Source organism: Triticum aestivum, chromosome 6A, assembly GCF_018294505.1.
Source record: "Triticum aestivum cultivar Chinese Spring chromosome 6A, IWGSC CS RefSeq v2.1, whole genome shotgun sequence".
Taxonomy (NCBI): Eukaryota; Viridiplantae; Streptophyta; class Magnoliopsida; order Poales; family Poaceae; genus Triticum; species Triticum aestivum.
Window position 1 is genome coordinate 45,962,785 of NC_057809.1, and position 17,448 is coordinate 45,980,232.

At 44.2% G+C, this 17,448-nt stretch overlaps 1 pseudogene; it reads left to right on the forward strand.

The window, feature by feature from the left end:
• Positions 1–8,502: 8,502 nt before the first annotated feature.
• LOC123129410 (probable E3 ubiquitin-protein ligase RHC2A) lies at positions 8,503–12,590 on the forward strand (annotated as a pseudogene).
• Positions 12,591–17,448: the final 4,858 nt, after the last annotated feature.

The following is a 17,448-nucleotide window of genomic DNA, read 5'->3' on the forward strand; positions in this document are numbered from 1 at the left end:
AATGGTTGGACATCTGGGGCTCACGCCATTGTCAACATAGTCAATAAATGAGAGAATTACACTACGAGCGGCTGACACCTGGGACCCAGCGAGTCGCGCATTTTTTTAGGAACAAGCAGTTGTTATTTATACTAGTTTTAGCGACGGATCAGGGTAACAACGGGGTTGTGCGGTTGCTGTGGCCCGTCTAGCCAGGGTTTTATTTATGTTTACCACATCATGAGCCCAGTTGTGTTTTTTTCTTGCTGAAAATGGCTAGCCCAGTTCTATTTTTAAAAAAATACCCAAACAAGGCCTACTTGCTTTATCAGCCCTGCTGGGCTGCAAATCTTTCATGACAAGGAGAGTTTCATTCGGGTTTCCCAGAAATGGGCTGTACATTTTTAAAACACATCAAACCGGGAATTAGTTTCAATTTTTTTCATTACAAGATCTTAAATTCAATTGATTTTTATGCATGGACAATTATTTGGATTTTATATTTATATAAATTAATTTTCAAAATAGTTTGAATGTGAATCGATATTTCTAGATTAAAAATAGTTGACCGCATCCGAAATATGCATAATTTCGTATACTTTTTAACCGTGGCCACAATATGGGGTGTAATGCTAACAAAAAGAAGATGGGCTCCAAAAAAATTCTGAAGAATTAGCAAATGGGCTGTACATTATTAGAAATTGGTAGATGGGTTGTATGCTATTTTCCACAGATTTGAGGCTGACTTGTGCGCCTACTACAGGTTGACGCGTATGCTTTCATAAAAAAGGTTGACGCACACGCAACACCGTATCAACTTAGTCAACACACGAGAGCAGTGACTGTTGGATGTCCATCCAACGGCCGTCGTGCTTCTTCAATATCTGCTCTTCATGCTCCAACCGCTCAACCAAGCGTCGACGGGACTGCTTGTCCCTCCTCCCGTGGCCGGCTATGCTGCCGCGCAGGCCTCACGGCCCCACCGTACTCCCATCGCTGGCCTAGCCATCCCCCTACACACACATGCTGTTATTCTCCGGCGACGGCAGATGAACCAGTAAACCCTCGTACTCCTCCGTGTGGGAAACAATTGCCGAGTATTCCCTAGCTCCGTGTCGTTCCCTTCCTTGGCCTCGCCGTCGTCCACCGCCCTGGTGCTCTCGGCGTGGCCTGGTCAATGTCGTCAATGAACGACATCCGTCGGAAGTGGACTGTACGTGGAGAGGATGACAGCTGGGTCCATGGCCGCATGCAAGGAAATGCCTCCTTATTACGTGCAAAATAATGATTCCTGCACCTGACAGCTAGGGCCCACAGGAAGGGCCTCTGTATTTCGTGAAACAAATGTTCCCCCCGCTGACAGGTCGGACCCACCAGCTATATCTTCGCACGCAAGGAAGTGCCTCCTTATTACGCCCAAAAAAATAAATACCCCCCTGCTAGCTGGGACCCACCATATTGTTGGGCTGACTTGTGGGCCTACTAAGTTGACGGGCATGGAGGGCTTTGTCAACTTAGTCAATACTCCAGTGACCGTATGATGTCCATCCAACGGCCATAGTGCTTCTTCAACCTCTGGTATTCTTGCTCCTGCCGCCCAAAGCAGCGCCGGTCGTGCTGCCTGCTCATGCCTCCTGTGGCCGGCTGTGCTACTGTGGAGGCCTCACCGCCCCCATACTACTCCCACCACTGGCCAGGCCATCCCTCCACTAACCCACACCCCCTGTTATTCTACGGCGACTACAACCTCACACCGCAGCCAAACCAGTGAATGCTCGTACTCCTCTCCGTGTGGGCATCCACTGCCGCGTCTTGCCCGGCTCCGCGTCGTCCCCTTCCTAGGCCTCGCCGTCTTCCACCGCCGTGGTGCTCTCGGTGCGGCGTGGTCAATGTGGTCAATGACCGACTTCCATTGGAAGAGTACTGTACGTGGAGAGGTTAGCAGCTGGGTCCATGGCAGCCGCAAGGAAGTGCCTCCTTATTACGCGGAAAATAATTATTCCTCCACCTGACAGCGGGGACCCACCGGGCGGGCCAACATTATTTTGCGAAAAAAATCGTTTCCCCCTAACTACTGGGACCCACCAGACGGGCCACCGTATTTCACAAAAAAAACGTTCCCCCCGCTGCCAGCTCGGACCCACCGGAACTACCTCCTTATTATGCACAAAAAATGAATACCCCCCGGCTAGCTGGGACCCACCTTGGTGGGAGGCTGACTTGTGGGCCTACTAAGTTGACGGGGATGAAGGGCTTTGTCAAGTTAGTCAATATGAACAATTCTAGCTCCAGTGACCGTATGATGTCCATCCAACGGCCGTAGTGCTTCTTCAACCTCTGGTCTTCTTGCTCCAGCCGCCCAAAGCAGCGCCGGTCATGCCGCATGCTCCTGCCTCCCGTGGCCGGCTGTGCTGCCGCAGAGGCCTCACCGCCCATACTATTCCCACCGCTGGCCAGGCCCTGCGGTGACGGCAGCCTCACACCGAAGCCAAACCAGTGAACCCTCGTACTCCTCTCCGAGCGGGCTTCCACTGTCGCATCTTCCCCGGCTCCGCGTCGTCCCCTTCCTAGGCCTCGCCGTCGTCCACCACCGTGGTGCTCTCCGCGCGGCGTGGTCAACATGGTCAAAGAACGACTTCCATCAGAAGAGTATTGTACGTGGAGAGGCTGACAGCTGGGTCCACGGCCACAGCACAGTTTTTTTGTGATTTGCCAAGTAAATCGCTTTGTCAGGCCTGTTGGGCTGTAAATCTTTCAAGACGAGGAGAGCTTTCATTCGGCTGGCATTTTTAAAACACATGGCCCATCAGTAATGAGAAATGGGCTGTACATTTTTAAAACACATCAAACCGGCAATTAGTTTCAAATATCTTTTTTCCATTTCAAGATTTTAAATTACATTAATTTTTATGCGTGTGGAATTTGTTGGATTTTATATTGATATACATTTATTTTTAAAATCAGTTTGAATGTGAGTCGAAATTTCGGGATTAAAAACAGTTCGGACCGCACCAAAATATGCAAAAATTCATGTAATTTTTAACCGTGGCCACAATATGGGCTGTAATGCAAACAAAAAGAATATGGGCTCCAAAAAAACCTTAAGAATTAGCAAATGGGCTTTAAATTATTAGAAATAATGGCAGATGGGCTGTATGCTGCTTTCTACAGATTTGAGGATTTCCTAAAAAAGGTTGACGCACAAGCACTCACTGTTGGATGTCCATCCAACGGCCGTTGTGCTTCTTCAATCTCTGCTCTTCCTGCTCCAGCCGCTCAAACAAGCACCGGCGGGACTGCCTGCTCCCTCCTCCCCGCGGCCGGCTGTGCTGCCGCGCAGGCCTCACCGCCCCATCGTACTCCCATCGCTGACCTAGCCATCCATCTACTCACCCACACCTGCTGTTATTCTCCGGCGACAGCAGATGAATTAGCAAGCCGTCGTATAGTCGTACTCCCCTCCGCGTGGGAAACAACTGCCGAGTCTTCCCTACCTCCGTGTCGTCCCCTTCCTAGGCCTCGCCGTCGTCCGCCACCGTGGTGCTCTCGGCGCGGCATGGTCAATGTGGTCAACGACCGACTTCCATGGGAAGAGTACTCTGCGTGGAGACGCTGACAGCTGGGTCCACGGCCGCAGCAAGGAAGTGCCTCCTTATTACGTGCAAAATAATTATTCCTCCACACGACAGCGGGGACCCACTAGACGGGCCACCGTATTTGGCTTAAAAAACGTTTCCCCCCTGACTGCTGGGACCCACCAGCTACACCTTCGCACGCAAGGAAGTGCGTCCGGGCAAGAAATAAACAAAACGATTCCCCCCCTGACTGCTGGGACCCACCAGCTACATCTTCGCAGGCAAGGAAGTGCCTGACAGTCGGGACCCACCTGGTCGAAGCGTACATAGCGTTGTCATTATGGTCGCGAACGTGTACACACATATATACTGGTGGATGTAGAGGCGCGCACGTGTCATAGTAGAGGCGCGCACGTAGCACGTACACATACGTACAACGGCCAGGGTGCAAGAAAGAAAATACGGCCACGTATGTGTACATACGGGCGGGGTCTCGAACGCCTACTCACGCATACATACGGCCAGGGCTCGTGTATATGGCTGGGTCGGGCCAGAGAAATAGCGTCGTCGCCGTGTTCATGGGGAGGCAATAGAATGCGTCGTGTTCATGGGGAGGCAACGGAATGCGTCATGTTCATCGGGAGGCAACGGAACGCGTGGGAGCCAACCGGCTCGGTCGGAACGGAATGCGTGGTCGTGTTCATCGGGAGGGCTTGGATAGAACAGGCGATGGAAACGAGGCCTGGCGTACCGCAAAATGGAGGAAACGGCCTTGTGTTCGACCGGCCACGTTCGAAACGGGATCCTATTCATCGGGAGGGGTCTGGCGTACCGCAAAACGGAGGAAACGAACGTCTTACGGTCGAAACGGGGGTCCTGTTGATCGGGAGGGTGTGGCGTACCACAAAACGGACGAAACAGACTTGTGTTGCAGTGCTAAGGTCGAATCGGGGGTCCTGTTCATTGGGAGGGGTGTGGCGTACCGCAAAACGGGACTCCACGAGATACTGTTCATCTCCACCGTCGACCTCCTCCAGCCTCCACCGCGCGCTACTCCACCGGCTATTGTTCAACCACCCCTCCACCATCTACTGTTCATCCAGCCCTCCACACCATGGGGTCCTGTTCAACCACCCCTCCACGGGCACCCCTCCACTGTCTACTGTTCATCCAGCCCTCCACCATGGGGTCCTGTTCAACCACCCCTACACAGGCACCCCTCCATCATCTACTGTTCATCCAGCCCTCCACCACTCCATGGGGTCCTGTTCATCCAGAGGCAACGCCACCGCTCACTGTTCATCCAAACCCACCCGCAACGCTCCCTGTTCATCCCAGTGGCAGCATCGATCGGCTTCAGTTAGCAGCAGCAGCGAAGGAATCGCTCGATCGGGTTCAGTTAGCAGTTAGCAGCAGCAGCGAAGGAATTTCAAAGTAAACATTTTCAGTAGGTTCAGTAGGTTGAGGAGAAACTCTTTGCTCCACTGGTCGGGGTGAAGATACCTCAAACAAGCCCCTCAAAGGATTATGTTCCATAGTAACAAGTGACAGTAAATTTCAGCACACTATATAAAATTTTCCTTACCAAATTCCACCTACCAAAGGCACTTCACTCCCCGGCAACGGCGCCAGAAAAAGTCCTGATGACCCACAAGTGTAGGGGATCTATCGTAGCTTTTCGATAAGTAAGAGTGTCGAACCCAACGAGGAGCAGAAGGAAATGATAAGCAGTTTTCAGTAAGGTATTCTCTGCAAGCACTGAAATTACCGGTAACAGATAGTTTTGTGATAAGGTAATTTGTAATGAGTAGCAAGTAATAAAGTAAATAAGGTGCAGCAAGATGGCCCAATCCTTTTTGTAACAAAGGACAAGCCTGGACAAACTCTTATATGAAGGAAAGCGCTCCCGAGGACACATGGGAATTATTGTCAAGCTAGTTTTCATCACGTTCATATGATTCACGTTAGATTGATAATTTGATATGTGGGTGGACCGGTGCTTGGGTACTGTCCTTACTTGGACAAGCATCCCACTTATGATTAACCCCCATTGCAAGCATCCGCAACTACACCAGAAGTATTAAGGTAAACCTAAGCATAGCATGAAACATATGGATCCAAATCAGCCCCTTACAAAGCAACGCATAAACTAGGGTTTAAGCTTCTGTCACTCTAGCAACCCATCATCTACTTATTACTTCCCAATGCCTCCCTCTAGGCCCAAATAATGGTGAAGTGTCATGTAGTCGACGATCACATGATACCACTAGAGGGATGACAACATACATCTCCTCAAAATATCGAACGAATACCAAATTCACATGACTACTTATAGAAAGACTTCTCCCATGTCCTCAGGAACAAATGTAACTACTCACAAAGCATATTCATGTTCATAATCAGAGGGGTATTAATATGCATAATGGATCAGAACATATGATATTCCATGGAGTAAACTAACTAGCATCAACTACAAGGAGAAATCAACACTACTAGCAACCCACAGGTACCAATCTGAGGTTTGGATACAAAGATTGGATACAAGAGATGAACTAGGGTTTGAGATGAGATAATGCTGGTGAAGATGTTGATGGAGATTGACCCCCTCCTGATGAGAGGATCATTGGTGATGATGATGGTGATGATTCGCCCCTCCCGGAGGGAAGTTTCCCCGGCAAAACAGCTCTGCCGGAGCCCTAGATTGGTTCTGCCTTGTGGCGGTGGAGTTTCTTCCTCAAAGCTTGCTTATTTTTTTTTTTCTCGGACGAAAGACCTCATATAGCATAAGATGGGCATAGGAGGGCCACCAGGGAGCCCACGAGGCAGGGGGCGCGCCCCCCGCCCTCGTGCCCACGGTGTGGCCCCCCTCTGGAACTTCTTTCGCCCAATATTTTTTATATATTCTGGAAATAACTTCTGTGAAGTTTCAGGACTTTTGGAGCTGTGCAGAATATGTCTCTAATATTTGCTGCCTTTCTAGCCCAGAATCCCAGTTTCCGGCATTCTCCCTCTTCATGTGAACCTTGTAAAATAAGAGAGAATAGGCATAAGTATTGTGACATAATGTGTAATAACAACCCATAATGCAATAAATATCAATATAAAAGCATGATTGAAAATGGACGTATCAGTGTGTAGTCCCCAGCATATGATTTACTATTTCTCTGCTAAATATTTCCCCGCTCATAAGAAACAAGCTTCTTTAAGGGAAATATATAATTTTGTGCAAATTGAAGAAGAGCGTCTCCCACAAGCTTGGGGGAGGCTTCTCCAATTACTTAATGCTTTGCCTGATCATCCTCTCAAGAAAAATGAAATACTTGATATCTTTTATAATGGACTAACCGATGCTTCTAGAGATTACCTGGATAGTTGTGTTGGTTGTGTTTTCAGGGAAAGAACAGTTGATCAAGCTGAATTGCTATTGAATAATATGTTGACTAATCTATCTATCTATATCTATATCTATATATATACCTATACTAATTTGTGACTCCCTAAAAAATCCCATAATAATTAGAGTTTACGAGCCGTTAATCTGGTGGGACCAAATTATTATGGTGTAGATCTACTCATAAAATCCTTAATCTGTATATTGTATTATTTAGCAAAAAAAATTGAAAAGTCCACGAACCTTTATGTTGTAACAAGAATAAAATCCTAACCAGGTACGTATCCTCTTGCCTCATCCTATGCAAATACTAATTCCATCAGCCCTCTGTATCCTTAATTCTCTCTCTCTCTCCTTGGAAACATACCATCCCTTGTCTCTCCATTTTCTCTCTTCCCCGTATCCTCCTCCTCCTCCTCCTCTCTCTCTCTGTCCCCGTATCTTTCTCTCCACCAAAACCTTCTCTCTCCATCATCTCTCTCCAACCTGAAGCACTCGAGTTGATCACATCTTAAGGCCTCAAAATTTGGTTCCTCATCTTGATCGGGTTCACCATGAAAAGAAAGAAAAAACCAATCTTAAAAATATCAGGACCTTAACTCTCATCGACACATGGTATGGCGACGCTAGATGGATAGTGACCCTGGAACTTCATGTGCCCTAGCAGGTGTCAACATGAACAGTGTGCATCGATGCCCAGTTCTACCCCTAGCCTACATGGAGATCCCACAAGATATGCTGCAGCGTTTTCTTGCCTGCCCCTCTACTCCACTCCGACACAAATCTTGTTGATATCAGGTAACCATGGTCTCCTCTTCAAAGACAAATCATATGCTGCTTTGATCTAGAACATCTGACAGACTAGGAATACATAGATGGCTACTTATAGGTTGTACCATACATAGATGCATTGATCTGATCCTCCTGTAGGTTCTAAACTGTTGAATTCCACCAAGATCTAATGTGGTGTATCCCTTTGTTTGAGGGCTCCGATCCAATCTCCACATCCAAGTCGAACGCGTCTACCATCATGAAAAAGAAGGGTTCCAAATTCCGACTCTTCTGTCCTGGTGGCATAACCCGACCACGCCGATGCAACAAGCGAAGTTCTTTCCAGAGATCACACACCTATGGAAGCTAATTTGATTACTTTTTGAACATACTGGATGCGGGAAAATAGGCAAGTACAAGGCTGCTGGCTTATTGATTCACGTACAGTGCATGCACATACACATAACATTATTTGTCTTCGGCCATAGATTGATTCTGGCATTATATATTTTGGCATGTGTTATTGCAGGTTGATTAATTCGTTTTTGACCAGATAGCAGCTAACATGACTACTTTTTGAACTGACTGGATGTGGGAAAATAGGCAAGTACATGGTAGCTAGCTTATTGATTCACGTACAATGGATGCACATATACAGAACATTGTTTGTCTTTGGCCATCGATTGATTCCGGCATTATGTATTTTCGTGTGTGTTTTTGCAGGTTGATTAATTTGTTTTTGACAAGATAGGATATCGATTCAGGCAACATAAGAGCAGGGAACAAATGGAGCCAGTTTTTGCAGATATCTTTCACCAGAAAGTACGTCACAGCTCGATGCATCTTCTTAGATAATGAAAAGGCCAATCCAGACCAATACATGAGTTATTTTCTAAGCATTCAATGGAGCAGTATTCGCATTTGGGGAGATCCTAGGGTAAAGGCTCCAGCACTTTAAGTAAACAACACAAGTGCTCCATGCACCTCTTCTCCATTTGTACCCAAGTGTGTCCTACTTTCTCCATGTCTGCTTAAGTTTTTCTTACAGACTTCCTAAGGTTCATAAATTATACCCCGTCGTGGTTGCGGTAGTTGTTTTTCTTGCTAGAAGGTTGGACTAGGCCTTTCTTTCATCAATGATATGGAATGATTATGTTCAATCTTACTAACAAAAAGACTATTCCCCTTTTGGTGACATGGAAGAAATCTAAGAGTGTCGTGTGTCAAGTGAGAGAGGCAAAGAGTGTGGCTCTTTATCATGTTGTGACTGTCGCACCCATATAAAATAGTTTAGGTTTAGGTATTTTGTTTTTTTCCTGATTTATACTTGAATCCATCCAAACATTAGCATTGGATTCGGATTACGAAGCATCTTCTGTCCAATTATTTTCTAGCGATTCTGTATCATTCTTGACTCCTGTACATGTGTCCACGGTACATTTTGATAATATCACATTATAAGTTAGTAATCTATTCTGCACGGACCCATATATGTTAGTATTATGTATAGGTAAAAACTTAAGCTAGAGGAGATGTGTGACCTGAATGGAGCATCAACTTGCACCATGCTTGAGTCATAAGGAAGAAGATTGATAAGCAATCTCAAGATTCTTGATAGATACAAATAATTATGTTATGAACGAGAAGAAAAAAGATTCTAGAAATTACGTGGATAGAGATTGATATATCAATTCACATTCGCTATATGTATCACTGTATATGGAATCGTTTTCCTAGGCTCCCAAAAGGATTCGCCAATACTGCATGTTGATGAATGTTTTGTAAAACGAAACAGGATAAAAGCAGGTCTTATAATTGGCAGATGGAAGAGATCAAAAGCAAATTTTGAACATGGATCGACTTTTCTACTATAATGCTCTATGCTTTTAGTATCTACTGCATAACAAATTATATTTATAATCATTATTTTACAGTAGTTAACACAAGTTTTGTCATGTTTTTGTAGAAGCATGTTACCGATGATAAGAAAATTGTGAACAACAACAAAAAGGACTAGAGCAACGTGTGTTGTATATTCTGATGGCAGTGACGATAAAGATAAATCCATATTTAAAGAATTGGGACCTAAGAGAAAGCTTACAATAACTTGCTTATGTGGCGCTGCTTAAATACCAGAAAAAATATTGATGTTGCACATTCAGGAAAAAAGATGAAGTGAAAATTATTCAAGGACCAATAAAAGGGTACTGTCACGAACAAGGGAATTCAAAATAATAACCATGTAAGATTTTTTTTATTTGAATGTACTTCTGTGATACAATTTCTATATCGGTGTTGATAAAGAATCGGCGACCGAGGAATTTCAGAATCTTGGAGCATCAAGACCTTGAAATATAAGTGGTGGATTGATCGATATTTAATAAAAAAACTACGATGTAATATAGCATGTATGGGACGATGGAACTGTGTTTTACATATATACTTTGGTGTTAATTAATCCATTTCATCTATGTCACGAAGTTACTAATATGCATCTTAGTCAAAAGTAGATGGTAGGTGTATATGTTGAGGCGTCAACAATCCAATCCACCTGACAAAAATCTGCAATTCTCCACTGGCCATCTTATCTTCTCGCCTCCGAGCATAATATAGTACACAACCCATAAGGTGCATCATTCAATAATTAGCATTGCCAACCCATAATGAACATCAGCCGATAATTTATATTAGATTAAATATTAGTTTTATAGTGAAGAGATATAGATAAGCATAACTCATGTGTGATTATACACACTGCTACAAATGCAAACAGAAAATGTAATGTATGAAATATAGACATGCAACAAGAAATAATCTCCGTCGGACAACAGGATATTTGCTCTCCAAATGCAAACTCAATTTGTACATCCTAGAGTTGAACCAAATTTAAAGTTATACATTGAAGCTAAGTGTCTTATGCAACGTGCACCAAGTGGAATAAATTTAGACACCAATTTTCGAAGCATAAGATACTTTTAGAATCGTCGCTATAAAGACATTAGTATGTGTACTGTAATGAATAATTGCCGCCAATGAGAGGATTAAGTTAATAAAAACTATCATTTACATATTATGATTCCGGAAAAAAAAAGATGAATTGCAATGTATGTTCAACATTGCTCAAAGGTAGAATTCTCATGCTAGCCCGTGCGAATGCACGGGTAGACGACTAGTGAAAATAATTGGAAACTTCCTGAACCAACTCCTAAGCCAACTCCGAAGAAAAGGAGTATTCTATTTCTCAGTCCTGAAGATATGCAAGAGGCAAAGAAATCTATGAAAGAAAAAGGTATAAAAGTTGAAGATGTTAAGAATTTACCTCCTATTGAAGAAATACATGGTATTAATTTATCACCTATTGAAGAAACACAAGGTCTTGATAACCCGACACATGTAGCAAAGGTAAATTCTCTCTATAGATTTGATGAAGGTGATATTCCTCGTAATAAGTCTGCTAGCCATTGCTTAGATGAGTTTGATAATTTTATTGTTAAACAAGAAAACTTCAATGCTTATGTTGGTAGACAATTGAAACATAATGCTTATATGATTGAACACTTGAGTGATTATATGTCCAGTGTTAAAGGTGAACTTAAGCTTATCTTTCCCTAATAATAAAGCACGTGTTGAGTCTCTCGGGTTCACCGTTGTGACGTTTTTGGAAAACAATCTATGTGGTTTTTGAAAATTGAACCCGTAGTCCGTATTTAAGTGGACAGGGAAAACAATTTGATTTTGCAAATTAACCCCTGCAGTTTGTAAGAATTACGCTGGCGCTCCTTTCTTTATCTTATCCACCGTCAGCTCCTAGGACCTGAGCTTCCCCGCCACCCCGGCTGTGACGGCGGCTTCCTCGAGCAGATGGACGCATCGCCGCCGCGCCGGCCGTCGCGCCCTCCGCCCCCACGGGGTCAACGAGCTCCTGCCCGGCTGCAGCCGGTGTGGCGCCTCGGGTGACCGCTCGGGGGTCGCCGTACAACCAAGTCATTGTGCTCCGGTGCTCCGCCGCCCTCCCTGCGACGAGGCCCCCGGCGCCACCAGCAGCTTCGAGCTCTTCTACGGTGACGGCGCCGGATCTGGCCTCCACCCGCTGCCCGAGACCATGTTTGACTTCCTCATGGGGTCCATACTCGAGCGGTTCCTCAAGCAGCTCGCCCAGATTAAGGTCGGTGGCTTCGGCGCCGTCCGCCCGTGCGACAACCCGCCAAACTGCAAGGCCGCCATCGAGCCCATGCCCACCGTCGTCGTTGTCGCCTGCCCTGGCCACATCGACACCGACTCCCACTACTTCATCTGCAAGAAGGCCTTCGAGCTGGGCGACTAGGCTACGGAGATGCCCTGCAGCCACATGTACCACCAGGACTGCATCCTGCCGTGGCTCGCGCTGCGTAACTCATGTCTCATGTGCCGGCACAAGCTGCCCACAGATGTGGCACGGCCTGCTCCGGTGAGTGACCTCTGTGCCGCCAACGACCAGGGCAGCAACACCGGGGCTGAGGCTGGCAGTGAGGAGGAGACTATGGTTGGGTTTACCATTTGGCGTCTCCCTGGTGGGGGCTTTGCTGTTAGGAGGTTCGCTGGTGCTAGGAGGGCCGACGAGAGGGAGCTCCCCTCCCAGTTGTCTACACTGAGGTGGATGGGGGTTTCAACAATGGTGATGCACCGAGGAAGATCTCATGGTCATCGATAGGGAGTCGTTCGTCAGAGAGGGGAGTTAGTAGATGCATGTTCGACAACATGTTTGCTTGCTTTGGACACACCCATCCTCGAGGTCGGACTCATCGGAGTGGAGCTTGGTTTTCTCTCATGGTCTTAGGAGCCAGAGCACAAGCTGGAGATCCCAGGATAGCCACGCGGATGCGATCGCCAGGTGATGAATGCATCATGCAGTGGGGAATATGACAATTGGATGTTGGAGAGCCGCAAATGTTTGCTTCAGTTTGATGTTTTCTATATGAGTTGAGAGATAAAGTGGATTTGTACGTAGAGCGCAAATTGCGTGCTGTTTTGTACATAGAGTAGCAGAATTAGTAAACATGCTTCTATGGGTACCACTCAAGTAGAACAAGTGCTTAAAGCTCGGAATGATTTGCTCAATGAATTGAATAGTAAGAATAATGACTTTGCTGTTAGAGATGCAACTAGAGGAGGTAAAGTGACTCAGGAACCTTTGTATCCTGTGGGCCATCCTAAGAGAATTGAGCAAGATTCTCAGAGAATTAATATTGATGCACCTAGTCCTTCTAAGAGGAAGAAAAAGAATAATGATAGGACTTTGCATGCTTCTAGTGAACCTGTTGTAGACACACCTGAGAATCCCAATAATATTTCTATTTCTGATGCTGAAACACAATTTGGGAATGAACATGAACCTAGTGATAATGTTAATGATGATGTTCATGTTGATGCTCAACCTAGCAATAATAATAATGATGTAGAAATTGAATCTGTTGTTGATCTTGATAACCCACAATCAAAGAATCAACATTATGATAAGAGAGACTTTGTTGCTAGGAAGCATGGTAAAGAAAGAGAACCATGGGTTCATAAACCCATGCCATTTCCTCCTAAATCATCCAAGAAAAAGGATGATGAGGATTTTGAGCGCTTTGCTGAAATGATTAGACCTATCTTTTTGCGTATGCGTTTGACTGATTTGCTTAAAATGAATCCTTATGCTAAGTATATGAAGGATATTGTTACAAATAAGAGAAAGATACCGGAAGCTGAAATTTCCACCATGCTTGCTAATTATACTTCTAAGGGTGGAATACCAAAGAAACCTGGAGATCCAAGAGTACCAACTATACCATGTTCCATTAAAAGAAACTATGTTAAAATTGCTTTATGTGATCTTGGAGCCGGTGTTAGTCTTATGCCTCTCTCTTTATATCGTAGACTTGATTTGAATAAGTTGACACCTACTGAAATATCTTTGCAAATGACTGACAAATCAACTGCTATACCTGTCAGTATTTGTGAGGATGTGCCTGTTGTAGTTGCAAACGTTACTATTTTACCGGACTTTGTTATTCTTAATATTCCCTAAGACGATAGTATGTCTATTATTCTTGGAAGACCCTTTTTGAATACTAAAGGGTCTGTTATTGATTGCACCAAAGGCAATGTCACTTTTCATGTTAATGGTAATGAGCATATGGTACACTTTCCGAGGAAACAACCTCAAGTCCACAGTATCAATTCTATTGGAAAAAAATTCAACAATCACTATTGGAGGTTTCGAATTTCCTCTTCCTACTGTGAAGAAGAAATATGATATTCTAATTGTTGGGGACATGCATATCCCCATTGAGGTAACCTAGTGTTATTCGAAAATTCTCCGGTTTCATGTTAATCGAAATGAGTTTGTTAACAAGACCTGATCAACCTTGTTAGTTGATTCCTTTTGATGAGCATGAGATGGATGAATTTAGAAAACACAACTCTCTGTACCCTATTTTTACTTTTTTTTATTTATATTAAATAAAGCAAAAATAGTATTTTCTGTCTGTTTTCTGAATTATCCATGCAATAAAAAATACCCCAAAAATAAAAACTCTCCAAACGCCCTGAAAATTAAATATGATTTTTTTCTAGAATATTTGAGAATATCTCGCACTGAGAACACAGCAGGGGAGCAAGCACCTGACCACGAGGGTCCAGGGCGCGCCCACCACTTGGGCGCGCCCCCTACCTCGTGGGCCCATGGTGGCTCCCCTCCACTTATTCAAGCCATCACACACTCCTTCTTCCTCCCAAAACATCACTAGCTAGCTCAAACCCGAGTTCTTCCTCATCTTGCTGCCATTTTCGATCTCCTTCCTCAAAGATCCATTCACAAAACTGCTTTGGGGGATTGTTCCTTGGTATGTGACTCCTCCAATGGTCCAATTAGTTTTTGTTCTTGTGCTTTATTCATTGCAATTTTTTGTTGCTTAGGTGACCCTGTTCTTGAGCTTGCATGTCAAATTTATATGGTCAAAAGTAGTTTTAATGCATGATATGGCCTCTAGGCACTTGTTGGAGTAGTTGCTACCAATTTTGTTGAGTTTGGCTCACTTTTATTTTAAGTTACTAAACATTTCAGAAAAAGATGAAGAGATTTTCGAGCGGCTCATCGAGCCGAAGCTTGAAGGATAAACAAAGTGAAGATAACAAGAAGCCCAAGTATAATCTCCCTCGCACCACGGAGGTTCGGCCATGTGAATGGCATTGTGATGATTTCTTGAGAGCAGCCGGGATTTATGATGATTTCTATGAGTTGGTGATAATCCCCAGTGCAGGGAATCATCGTAGCAATTTCCAAAGGTGGAAGTGATAAGTATGGAGTGTCGAACCCACAAGGAGCTAAAGGTAAGATCAATATTCTCTCAAGCCCTATCTGCCACTGATACGACTCTACGTACACCGAACGTTTGCTTCCAACTAGCAATGAGAAATAAAACTATGTTGTGGGTATGAAGTGGATAACTTTTCATGATATCAGAGAGCTAAAATATGAAAGTAGGTGTTGTTATCATAAAGTTATAATATGTTACTAAATATTATAAATAGCGAGTGTGGAATAATGGTGGATCGGTATGCAGAATTGTCCTAGGCAATTATTAACAAGACTAGTAGTCATCATTGTAATTCCATATGAGGGAGAGGCATAAGCTAACATACTTTCTCTACTTGGATCATATGCACTTATGATTGGAACTCTAGCAAGCATCCGCAACTACTAAAGATCATTAAGGTAAAACCCAACCATAGCATTAAAGCATCAAGTCCCCTTTGTCCCATACGCAACAATCCCCTTACTCGGGTTTGTGTTTCAGTCACTCACCAACCCACTATAAGCGAATCATGAACGCATTGCAACACCCTACAGCGGGAATCCCTCACGCTTGCGCGACACGGAGGGCACCATAGGACAACACCAAAAAAAACATACAACTCGTAGCTATCTAGATCATCAATCAACCCAAAGACAAAATATATCTACTCAAAACATAATAGGATGGCAACACATTATTCGATCATAATATGTGGCATAAAGCACCATGTTCAAGTAGAGATTACAGCGGGGTGCGGGAGAGTGGACTGCGTAAAAGAGATGAGGATGGTGATGATGATGGTGATGTTGATGAAGACGATCACCGCGGTGATGATTCCCCTCTCGATGGCACTCCGGTGCCACCAAGAGAGAGGAGGAGAGGTTCTCCCCCTTGTGCTTCCTCCTCCATCCCCCCTTAGATGGGGAGAGGTTCTCCTTCTGGTCCTTGGCCTTCATGGTGATGATGTCCCCTCTGGGATCCTCCTCCATGCCCTCCGGTGATGATGGCCCCCTCCGGTAGGGTGACAGAGAGGGCCTAGATTGGTTTTCGATGGCTACGGATGCTTCTGGCGGCGGAACTCCTGATCTAGGTTAATTTTCGGAGGTTTTTGTATTTATAGGAATTTTTGGCGTCGGTCTCACATCAAGGAGGTGCCCTAGGCGTCCACGAGGCAGGCCCACACACCTGGGGGGGGGGTGGCCGGGCCCCCCACCCTCGTGGACGCCCCGGGACTCTCCTGGCCCAACTCTTTTACTCCGGGGTCTTCTTTTGGTCCATAAAAAATCGTCAAAAATTGGCATGTCAATTGGACTCCGTTTGATATTGCTTTTCTGTAAAACTCAAAAAGAAGGAAAAAAGAGAAACTGGCACTGGGCACTAGGTTAACAGGTTAGTCCCAAAAATCATATAAAATAGAATATAAATGCATATAAAACATCCAAGGTTGATAATATAATAGCATGAATACTTCATAAATTATAGATACGTTGGAGACGTATCAGCATCCCCAAGCTTAATTCCTGCTGGTCCTCGAGTAGGTAAATGATAAAAGAAATAATTTATGAAGTGTGAATGCTAGCAAATGTATAAGTTTCATCAATGATAGTTTCAATCACTTTTTATAGCATCATTATATATCATAATAGTAGCTCATCTTCATAAAACTTTTCATGATCAAGTAACAAGCTATTCACATGTTAAAGTATAGATCATAAACTTTCTTGAAACTAACAAACTATATTCTCAGTCATCAAAAAATTGCAATTCATCTTATTTTCAGGAAGGGTCTATGTCAGAGCTTTGATTTAGCAAACTCCACATACTCAACTATCATTTAGTCTTTCACAATTGCTAATACTCACATGATATTTATGGGTTCAAAGTTCTAATCGGACACAGAGAAAGATAGGGGCTTATAGATTCGCCTCCGAACCTTTTACCTCAAGGGTAATATCAACAATAATAAAATTCATGAAACTTACATCCAATTGGATATATATCAGGATCTTTCCAACACAATGTGCTTGCCAACGGATAAATGTAAAGAGGAAAGGCATGACTCTTGCATAAGGGTAGAAGATAAAAGTAAAAGATAGGCCCTTCGCAGAGGGAAGAGGAGGTTGTCATGCGCTTTTATGGTTGGATGCACAAAATCTTAATGCAAAAGAACGTCACTTTATATTGCCACTTGTGATATGGACCTTTATTATGCAGTCCGTCGCTTTTATTTCTTCCACATCACAAGATCATATAAAGTTTATTTTCTCCACATTAATAGATCATACATATTTAGAGGGCAATTTTTTATTGCATGCACCGATGACAACTTACTTGAAGGATCTTACTCAATCCATAGGTAGGTATGGTGGACTCTCATGGCAAAACTGGTTTAAGGAATGTTTCGAAGCACAAG